Source organism: Amblyomma americanum, chromosome 1, assembly GCF_052857255.1.
Source record: "Amblyomma americanum isolate KBUSLIRL-KWMA chromosome 1, ASM5285725v1, whole genome shotgun sequence".
NCBI classification, from domain to species: domain Eukaryota; kingdom Metazoa; phylum Arthropoda; class Arachnida; order Ixodida; family Ixodidae; genus Amblyomma; species Amblyomma americanum.
This window is the reverse complement of record NC_135497.1, coordinates 241,263,082-241,275,174: the sequence shown is the minus strand read 5'-3', so window position 1 is coordinate 241,275,174 and position 12,093 is coordinate 241,263,082.

Here is a 12,093-nt window from a genome sequence, read left to right as displayed (position 1 = left end):
AATTAGTTACTCATTGAAAATCGACGGCTCGGGCAAGTTTTTCATGGCACAAACATAGCCTAGGCACGGACACATGGAGCTTTACCGGTAATAGCAGACGATACCAGTGAAACGTTCATATTTTTCACAATGCATAAACGAAAGATTCTATAGTGTACTTATTCAAGAGTGACCATTTTTTTTTGCAAGAATATTTGCTCTAAAATGTGTGTATGTTAAACACAAAAAAAATTATTTCCCACGGTTCGCTATATTTGGCGGCATGAAGAGAAAGCCCTCTCTCGCCATGGGCATGGAGCCATGGGCAAATTCGGCGAAGCGAGTAAAACCTGCGAGAGCCAGTCTTCTTTTCTGTTTGTGCGGTTCAGCCCATCTTAGTCCTCCCTGGGTCTGACTCCGCCCACCCGTTCTTAGAAATCCCTGTCCCTATAGGGGTAATTCGCTTGTTTATGCCTATCTGCTCTCCTGCTCATTTGTTGCAGTGTTATCAAACAGCTTCTCGCTCGGCATGAAATCAATGCGAGAAGGCGACGTTTATGGCTGCTAATTTCAATAATTATGAGGATGCAAATTTAAGTTATGCATTGTACCTCCGTCCCCAGTAGAAATCATTCTGCAGGGAAAGGAAGCGTTTCGCATGTCTTCCTGCGCATAATTTGGAGTTAACTGCTGGTCGAGCCGTTTGGTTTGACCTGCGATAGCCATTTTTTTTTGTGCATGCTGTCACGAACAAATCGAAACAGCCGGTGCCATATAATAACGTGGACAGAACATTCGGGAACACAACAGTCCATCATAGCTTGACCTCTGACTGCTGCATCACACTCACAACACGAGCTCACTTCAAGCGAAGAGGCGTGGCCCGGTGGGCGAAATTACCTGTTTTCATCTCGGTTTTGCATGTTTCGTGCGTTCTCCGCCGCATTTATTCTCTCGATTAGACGATTAGACACGCCTCGGTGCACACCGCACGTTCTGCACTACGCTGTCAGAAGTGGCATGTTTTGTCCACCAGAGCAGAAGCACTTGCACTGATGACGTAGGCCAAGAAAGCTGAAAGGCGAGTGTTAAAACCTGCCAGGCCACATCAAAATTTTCCGAGTGGCTTCTTCACGACGTGATCACAAAGGCGTTTCCCAGTAAGGCAGCCGCATTATTTAGGCGCTCTTGCGGGTAAGCGAGTATGTGAAGCTCTCGCCGCAACGTTTGTTCAGTTTATTATTATGGAACGAAGGCGTTATAAACCCTCCCCTCTCTCTACTTGTTCGCGCTAGCTCACCAGGGATATCCTGGCGCCAAACCTATCTTCTGTGCGTCAGTAAGCAAAGAACGTCGTGGCTGCGTGACGCCAAAAAGGCGGCCTTTTCTCCAGCAATGGTTTATTTTCTTTCCTTTACGTATCGCTTTTAAAGAAACTACAACTGGGCAAAGAAAGGCTCTTTTCATTGCCGTCACGCAGCCACATCAGTACAATTCGTCACGCGTGTTTCTATAGGCAACCATGCCCTATAGATTTTTACCTCTTTCGATGACAGCAGCAGCAGGGATGAAAGCTTGTCGGTCGTGTTCACTATAACGCATGTTCCTGCGTGCTTTACCTCAAACATGGTTTTCCAACTTGCCCAGACTCATTCCTTAATGAGAGATCTATTGCCTTGCCTGACGAATAATCGAGCGAGGGAGCAAGGCTGCGTTTCATAGCAACTGGATCAGACGGCTCTGCGGAAGAGAGTAAGGCGGCCTGTGTTGCTCCAGCTCCTCTTTGTTAGCTTAGCCTGGCAGGGACATTGGGATTAAAAATAAGTAGTTATGAAGGGCTGATTTTGTGACGTTTCTGCGAATCAGTCGTTTTTGATGATTTTTATTCATGCTTTGAAAGGAAAAATAAATTGTTTAGTTAAATTTGCCCTGGAATAAAGCGACTTAGACACTACAAATCAGGGAGATGTCGTCGCATCGCATCATCACTCGTCGTGTAGTCAACACCATCCAAAGGGAAACACAATCATCTGAATTATTTTGTTGCGGTACAAGCCACTAAGGGCAGCAGTTCAGAAAACACGCTCATTTGGTTTCAGACGTATCCTCAGCTTTTCACTCCAGAGCAGTGAGGCGACATATTAATTGGAAGAGAAATCTGACATTATTACGTGGAATTTTTTCACATACGTTGCAGCAACAAGACAAAGGCACTACAGAGAATGTTAGAAAAGTGGATGTTAACTACGAAAAAACATATTTGGCAAGTCACGCATGCTCCGCACTGCTTGTGCACAATTAAGAGAAACTTGGGGCCCTGTGAACAGTCTTTACGTTCAGAACAATAAAAACAGCATAAACCTATGGAATTCGGTGACCCTCGTATAGTCTATATTATCACTATCAAGGAACACCAAACAAGCGCTGTCTTTTTTCAATGCAGCCGTTGACTGGGAAACAGCAGTCCGTCATAACTTATCGAATATCGTGTAGTCGGAGCGAGTGCATCATACATATAATACACTCAAAACTGCCAAAACACTACAGCCACGCGTGAAACAACTATGCACTGTCTGTTTCCAGTTCAGTCTTATTATTACAGTCTCCACGCGACCGCACAGAAACCGTGTCACACGCATAGTGCGCAGTGCAAGACCGGCGCGTGGGACCCAATATGGCACTGCGAGGGAGAAACAGCGGCGCAGTGGCATATTGGGTCCCACGCGCCGGTCTTGCACTGCGCACTATGCGTGTGACACGGTTTCCCACTAGCGCGGGAAATTCGCTCGTGATAATAAACGTTTTCCAATCCAAAATCGCGCATCGAGCGCCTCGCGCAGAGAGGATGTGCCGTGCGTGCACAGTGGGTGCCCGGTCACTGCGGAATCGCCGGCAAAGAACCTGACGACCTCGCGACCGCTGCACACCAACTACCTGCCAGCGATCTGCCCCTTGTGGGGGAGGACGTGCGTGCGGCCATCCACGACCATCTCCGAAAGCAGCACCTCGACCCACGCATCGCAGGAGGTGAGCGCATCGACAGTATCACCGGATGTCGCGCACTTACACGGTCGCAACGTGCAATGATCCTCCGCGCGCGCATTGGCTGCGTGTGGCCCGGGGAACGACGGGTGCGTCACGGAATTGCGACAAGTGATGTGTGTAACGGATGCGGTGCAGTGGAAACACTAGAACACCTGCTCCTTCACTGTGCCGCGTTCACCGATGCACGTCGCTATATGCTTGCGGCCTATAGGGCGCTGGGCATACTACCAGACTCCATCAAGACGCTATTGTGGCCGCAGGGCAGTGCGCGCACTCGTGAGCGAACCTTGGTGACCCTCTGTGCATTCCTCGAACACACGGGCTTGACGTCCCGTCTGTTCTCCGTCAGGTAGTTACACGCAGTGACCGAACGCTCCGCGAGTTCTACCTTGAACGATTAATAACTCGGCGCCCCACTACAGTTGCAGCCAACACAGGGCTGTGCGCGTGTGTTTTAATTCCTCCAACATGAACTAATCACGCGCACAACCTGGACACATTTCTTATTGTGTAAATAGCTTGTATATATTACTTCTCCTCCTATCCTCTCTTCCTGTCCCCTCACCTCTTTCATTTCATTTCTGATACTGCCTGCTATCCATTATTTCCGCTGCCCCAGCTCAGGTGCTTAATCAGTATCGATGGCAGATGCCGGGGCTAGCAAAAATCTTTTCCTTCCTTTTTACTATTATTTTAATAAAAAACCACTACCACCACCACATCAAGGCACCCATAGTTCGGTTGGAGTTAGGGTTTATGGAGTTCTACGTTCCAAAGCGACTCAGGCTATGAGGGACGCCGTAGTGGAGGGCTTCAGTAATTTCGGTGACCTGGGGTTCTTTAACGTGCCCTGACATCGCAAATGGGTTGTGGATTTGAATTTGGAGGACCGGCAGACGAAATATTTGAAGACGTCATGTCAACTGCTTCGAACGCGGAGTCCGATGATAACACGATGGCCTAAGCGCAGGCGGCAGCGTGGGTGCAACCCTTCGCGACCTCTTTGGGCTTCAGACGGGCAGGCAGCGGTGACCAGACCTGTGTGCGTCATTTTGTGCGGGTGTCGACCACTGGGATGTCATGGAACCCGTACCGCCCGAGCGCCTGTGCTGTAAGCGTGTGTGTGCTGTGTTCAACGAATGCGACGCCAACGGAGACGCAGACCTCCATTACGGCCTATCGTTCTGTCTTTTCTCTTTCACTACGAACTTTTCCCTTCCCTCGTGGCATGGTTGAGGTGTCCACCGATATGTGAGATAATTACTGCGCCTTTCCTTTCCTCTAAATCACAACGGAGACGCACAACGGCCAATTCAGGGAGAAGCATCACTGCAGCCCATTCATGGTCTCTTCGGGCGGAGGATGGGCGGTTTTGAGAGGCCTAGAGACTCCGAGCGATTTCTCCAACGGGCACGGCATCGCTCCACTCTTTTAAGCATCCTCCATTTTTTTTTTGTAGCGAGAACTTCACTGGGCTACCAGTAAAGCATTTCACGGTGACTGGGTGGGAGAGACCAGTTGTGCGCATGCGCCGTTACAATGGCAACCGGAGAGGAGCAGCAGGTGCGGCGTGCGAAGCTTAGTCGCCACCTCGCCGGACGCCGCTCTATCACCCGAACCGCGCGTCGCATGCGCAGCATTGCGTATAAAAGGCGGAAATGTAATGGGCGTCTGTATCACGACGTTTGACATGCTTGCAGAGGAGGAGAGTCCAGCCGCTGCTAATCGGTGGTATAGACAGGAGAAGATTAACTCTTCCGATCCTGCGGTTGTCGCCTGGCACTTTGGCTACTCAACAAAGAGAGAATGAGCGTCAGAAGGCGAAGAGAGCTGCGGAGACGCCCGAAGAGAGAGAGGAACGCCTTGCCAAACGGAGATGGCAGGCTGCGAGCGTAATAGACGGCGCATAGCCGCCGAGATGGAGCCTATATGTCTCTCATTGTTAAACATACAGTGGCCACAACAAGCTCAGCCAGGGAAACGCACCTCTCGCTACGTACATCCCGGCATAGCCGAGCTAAGGCACTTTCAATTTTTAAATGGTTTCTGACAGTGGCAAGGCAAAAAAATTTTTTTTTTTCTGCATTGCAAGCAGTTTAAACAGCACGCTTGCCCCGCCGTTCAGTGTCAAACTGCAACAATAATAATAATAATAATAATAATAATAATAATAATAATAATAATAATAATAATAATAATAATAACTGGTTTTTTGGGGAAAGGAAATGGCGCAGTATCTGTCTCATACATCGGCGGGCACCTGAACGGACGAGATAAAGGAGGGAGTGAAAGAAGAAAGGAAGAAAGAGGTGCCATAGTGGAGGGCTCCGCAATAATTTCGACCACCTGGGGATCTTTAACGTGCACTGACATCGCACAGCACACGGGTGCCTTAGCGTTTTTCCTCCATAAAAACGCAGCCGCCGCGGTCGGGTTCGAACCCGGGAACTCCGGATCAGTAGCCGATTCGGAGTTCCCGGACGCTACCATTACGCCGCTCCATATGAGACAGCTGTAGGCGCGTTTCCACCGCAAATAGCCCGCGTGCTTCCAACTTTTGTTGCCTTTGGGACTCATTTGCGTCTCTCTATCGACCAAACGTACTCAAAAACAGTCGATCAGCCGCAGTTTCGGGATCGTTTAATATAGTTACCATTGATTTTCGCCTTGCTCGTTGTGGCCGCTCCTGTATCAAATATTTTTGTCGAACAAAACGCGTAGTGTGCTCACCATCTAGCTTTTAGGGGACATAGAATAATGTCGGGGAATGGAGGAATGCTTGTGAATCTTTGGGAGGTTCCTTCATCTTGTAGTATTGTTTATGGTGCAGCATTGTTCCTCATGCGACCCGGCCAGGTGCTGTCTGTCTGCCGGCCGACAGTACTCTACTGATTTCTTGTAGAGTAATTAAACTGTATCGTTCATCTGTACCGCCACTTGTCGGCAGTCGTTGTTTTACAGTTGTGTTCTTGTACTTTAAAAATGATTGTGTGTTGTGTGAGGAACTAGAAACTGTGGAAAAGTGTTCCCCTTGTTTGTCGGCCTGTTCGCTAGTATACTTGTTTGTGCATCCGGTGCTGTTAGGAAAGGAACTGTGAAAGGACAAAAGCTGTCATTAAGTTTGCGTACTTGTTCCCACATTTGTTTTGGTGCAACTGAACTATTTACGGACGACACATAGTTTCTCAAAGAACCTTTTTCCTTTTCACCACTGCGACGGATATGTCGTGTTTTTGCGCGCGCCTTTCTAGAACTTATAAAGGTTCTCGCGCGGCCGTTGGGTACCCGCGAAAAATTCCCCAGGCTTTATTCTGTTTCTTTTTTGCTTCTCTGCAATCTTGGTTACACCGAAACTTGCGGTTTTGGCGTGCCACTCCCGAAGACTGGGGAATGGCTAGGCGTGCAGCAGTTAAAATACACGTTGTGATTATTGCGTTGAGTTCGTCTACACTAAGATCATCTGCAAAAATTTTCCTCCAGTGTGGCGGGCAGGGGGGGGGGGCGGGGGGGTGCTTCTCTCGAACGGGGGAAGCTTAGCGGGCTTCCACATTGCATGCTAAGTGTGAAATACGTAGGGGTCTTAATTACAAGTGCTTTGTATGAATCTTACAAAACATGAGATGCCATTATGTCTACTTTATACGTTATAACAGGTACCGTTCACAGCACTTCAATACCTGTTAATATCCAGGGCTGGACAGCTTGAATAAGCAACTTTCTTAATATCAGAGATTATTGGCAGTTTTTTAAAATAAAAAATTGAGACTAAATTTTGGCACCATCAGGCACTAGAACTTTATCTCCTCTGCCGATTTGAAAAATTTCAAGCAAACCTGAGTAGTAGATGCTTTGTGAAGGAATTTCTGTGCTCCAGAAGGTGTTGGGCCCATGCTAAAACTTGCCCTCATTACCTTACGTACACTGTAGTGGCCAATCTACAACTGAAGTGCCTAACAAACTTGTCTCTACACAAACACACATTAGGTTTGTGATAACAAGAACAGTAGCCAGAAAGATCACCAGCCCAGTGTTTCCAAAATGGCTACGCTAAATGAGTGAGACAAGCTCCACATGAAAGGGCTCAACTTGTCTCCTTGAGCAGCTTTTTTCTTTTAAATACTAGTCTTGCTGAGATGAGCATGCATAGGGTAACATGGACCAAGCTTTTAATTAATTCCCAATAAATGAAACACTCTTAATGTCCAGCGAAGCATCATTCTCATCCATCACATAAAAAGGTGCTGGTCTGTAGGAGTGCAGGGCAACCACAAGTGCCAGGCAACTCGTGTTTTTTCACCTGCAGACGGGTTCAAGATATTTTTCAGATTGCTTTGGGGGCCGTACAGCTTAGAGACAAAAGATTGTGCTTCACCTCATTTGCCATAGATGGTTGAGGCCATGCCATAAGTCCTATGCATAAAGAATACAATGGTTTCAAATGTGAGTCCAAAGATCCATTGCAGTCCTTGAGACTTCGGCGATGATAATGGATTTTTATGGCACAAGGGCATCTCTGGCCAAAGAGCACTAAACATATGGTTACTGGTCAACCTAGGTTCATGAGGGTCCTTGAGGCTTTCCTACAGTCCTTGATGCACTGGCTTTTGGATGAACTCCTAACATTCCTGGGTGAATGATGAAACCTGATGGAACCATGTGTGCTTTTTGACGTTAATATGTAAGTTCAATCAGGCTTATTCAATGGCTTGAGTATCTCAGGAGTGAATGTTCCGACACCCTGAGTTGCAATTTAATCACATCACATCTTGCAGACAAGGGTAAAGGAATAAGGAGCTTGTTACAGCATACATAGGAAAGCACAGAATTTGCGCCAGTGTTTCATGCAAAATTAGTAGCATAATTATTTTTACCTGAAAGACAACCGATTAGAAAGTTGATGATCAAACAACCACATGCTGCCACGACCTCAGTATGTCAAGTATGGTGCTCGACCAACTGAACTATAGCAGCGGCTGTCCAATTTCCTACTTTGGAGTGTATTTATGTCCCGGTATTTGTAGAGTAACATAACACAGTGAAAAAGCAGTACAACAGTTTAACTAGATGATTATGTGACAAAGAAGCTAAGAAGATATTTGTCGTGAAGGATTCTATGCTGCTGTTTTCATGGGCTGAATACTGTCATTAAACACTGTAGGTCAGTTGGATATTTTCTTTGAAAATGGAGACACTAATTCCCGCTGAAAAAGCCCTTTTCCACCAGCATTTCCAGCTGGAGAGGCAGGAAAGTATTCCCTTTCTAACAAGAAGTGAAATTTTGCAGTTCCACTATCCAGACGTTCCAGCTGGAATGGCAAGATATCTGGTTCCATAATGCAGTTGAAAATATAAACTTTTTTTCATCTGAGTGACGAAGTAACGTCAGAGGCTGTGATCGGAAATGCACAGCACATCGTTATAAAAATGTAAAAAGATGGCGTGCGAAACATGAGAAAAGCTGCAGTTTGGCTATAACATGAGCAGGACTAACGCTTCCACATTCCTTCGCGATGCCTGAATGCAAAGTGCTGGCTGTAGATTATGTACCTAAATGCAGCATTCACGTTGAGACGTAGCCTACAGAGTCCCCTACCGAGATGTTCAACGTACATGATCAAGGCAGCAAACAGAAATGATGCAATGCGCAATTCGCGGGCATTCACATGACACAGAGCCTTTACAGACACCCGAGAAGACGCCCACGACAAGCAGTGGTCGGGTGCCCGTTGACGACGGTCACGGACACTAGTGTTGATTGTGTGCATGCTTTAGTGCACACTGATTGGCATTTAAGTATCCGTTTGATTGCAGAAGAGTTAGGAATTCCAAAAGCGCAAGTTCATAAAATTGTCACAGAAAATTTGCAAATGCACAAGGTGTGCACAAACCTCGTGCCGAAAATTTTGAACCATGTGCAAATGGAAACCAGAACGACTGTTTCTGCCGAATTATTCAAATGAGTCAGCAGTGATTTAAACTTTTTTTAAACGCAAGTTAAATGAAGAGCGAGTGTTTCATTATGACCAAAAAACAAAATGACAGAGCTGAGAGTGGCACATCAATGAATCTCCCCATCTGAGGAAGGTGTGGATATCGAAATCCATGTTTGTTGTGTTGCATGACTGTAAGCGAATCATCCATAAGAATTTTTTCTTTCTCTGCGATGCCGGTAAATGCAAGTTTCTATGTGAAAGTCCTCCAGAGACAGAGACAGCGTAACCTGCACGTGCGTTGAGAGATCGTACCATCATCGGTTCTGCACAACAACACTCTATCATATATGCCACTTGCTGTCAGGGAGTTTTTGAACAGACAGAGCATAACGATGCTTCCTCAGCCACCACACAGCCCCTACCTCTCTCCTTGTGACTTCTTCCTATTTCCGAGGATAAAACACACGTTGATAGGGCACCAATACGATGTGATGGAAGGCATCCAAAGGGCCACAACGAGGGTCTCAATGAGATTGGCCTAACCATGCAAATCAACAGACAATTTTTTAGTCAATCAATCATCAACTAAGTTGACCAAAACAGCTACCAGTTGGCTGGTTGTGGTGGTCCCACCCTGCCATACATAAAAATTTATGCTTTTACTGCAGATACACGAGCACAGGCTACAAGCTGCAGGTGACAAGGTGTATCAAAAGGGATATGATGAAACTACACCAGCAATGAATGCTCCAGAAAAGCCCCTCCGCATGCTATGAAGGACAGCATGCAACAGTAAGCCTCAAGTCTTGCAAAAGGCTATCTGGGGCATGTCCTTGCACAAACTACGTAAGGCTGGCTCAGGAAAATCATATCAATCAATGCCTTGTTTCATGACAGCACAATGACCAAGTAACCTGCATTGATGACTTAGTGGCTGCATTCACCAGCTGAGCCAAACAAGGTGGGATTGAATGGTGGCTGCAGTGGACAGCATTTTTACGGGGGTGAAATTCAGAATACACATCCGTGTGCATTATCAGTGCACATTCAAGAACCCCCGGTAGTCAAAATTTAGTATCTTGTGACATACACTACAACATGACTTTAGCCCTGGCACATCAGGATGCCACTATACAGTAATCAAACAAGAGTATTAAAGAGTGCAATGGTTACTCCATACATTCACTGAATACATCAGAACTTCAACTAAACATGCTGCATACCACAGCTGTTGTGGTTTTTTAAGCTTTAACCAAGTCTAACTCAAAAGCATTCCCATTAATAGAGTGCAAAAAATAGCACAGCTAAGTTTGCTGATTGTACGATGTGCACTGTCTTGAGTCCAGTGTCCTCTCGATAACTTTATGATCGACAAACAGGTTAACATTTAGAGGGGTTCAAGAACACAACACAAGAAGCATCACGCAATGGATACCTTGCTGTACATTACACAAAGTGCGTCTGCAGGTCTTTCAAAGAGCATTATATAAGGCAAAAACAAAAACACAATTGTGTAAACAGTCATGTGTAAGCAAGACTTCAATCACATTATCTTGTTGGTGGTGGGACCACTGATTTGACACCAGACTGAACTTCCCGTTTACTGTAACTATTCGCAACTTTTATCCTGCAAGACATTTTGGATACATGAACATGCACGGGTTGCAAACTGAAACTTTGTTTCAAGTACAGGTATGTGTATCCTGCCTCGAGGCCCCCAAGTTTTTAATGGACAATATGAAATACTGTATACACTACAGTGTGAGCTGCGTTCGTGTAAGGGCTGCTCCCCTAAACTTCATGCCTGAAAAACTAGAAAAACAATGTTGCCAGAGAAATTGCTTTTCACATGTGTACAATTATACTTCTGTAGCACATTCCATTAGGAGTTACCAAGACCACAATACCTAGTCTCATAATAATATGAAAGTACCATCGATTTCAGCATTGTTTTCGACAGCAAAACCAGTGAAAATGCAGGCAGAGAGAGATCCACCACCCACCAACGGCTGTAGGTCTCATGCGAGAAGTGCAGTTTCGAATCAACCGAACCATCACTATGGACGAGTGCCAAAGGCCATCTCTATGCGCACTTACCGCCGCAATTTTTATTTGGGACAACATCAGGTGATATGATGCTTGGCAATGAAGCAATGTGCCAGCCTGGTTTGATTTGGTTTATGGGGGTTTAATGTCCCGAAACGACTCGGGCAATAAGGGATGCTGTAGTGAAGGGCTCCGGAAATTTCAACCACCTGGGTTTCTTCAATGTGCACCGACATTGCAGAGTACACGGGCCTCTAAATTTCGCCAGCGTTGAAATTCGGCCGCTGTGGCCAGGATCGAACATGCATCTTTTGGGTCAGCAGCCAAGCGCCATAACCATTGAGCCACTGTCGTGGCTGTGTACCAGCCTGGTTTATTATGAGTGGTTCCTGCCTGTTGTCGCATCATCCAGAATTTCAATTCATCATTCCCAATAATGGCCCCAGGCGCAAGCTAAACAGTCTTAAAATACGGGTTGTTGTGCAAACTGTGTACAGATAGTCTCGGTTCCCACGTAGTTGGAAACATTGAGTGGAAAAATGCCGCTCTCGTGAAAGGGCCCCACCCGTCACAATTTAGAAAAAAGAAGGCCCTTACACAAGTGTATACGGTATACTCAGCGTTCTCATAATCCCAAGTCCTGCTTGGATGCCTTGTAAAATTTCTAAACACACTAATCTTCAAGTGTTTAGCTGCACTAAAAGGCTGCTCCTTGTTTTAAAACGTTTTGTATTTTATCACTCAACTTCCTGAACAGACTATTAGGAAGGCAGGTAACTTCAGTGAAGACTGGCACAGGCTTGTGGTGCTTTATATTCCGCTTCTAGCGCATCTAGTAGCAGATGTAAGCGAAATCTCGTTATAACGAACCGGTAAAAATCGTAAAATAGTTCGATATAGCCGAAATTTGTAATACTATATTTCGCCAAAAACTCGTGATGCAGAAGCTAAATTTAACCAGTGAAAGAATGGCAACTGGGAGAGATTTTGTCTGTAATTTTAGCACCATTTCGAAGCCACTCGCTGCGATCACGGAGGCCGCAAAAAAAAAACGAGCAGAAAACGCTAGTTAAGCTGGTTTCACCGCATT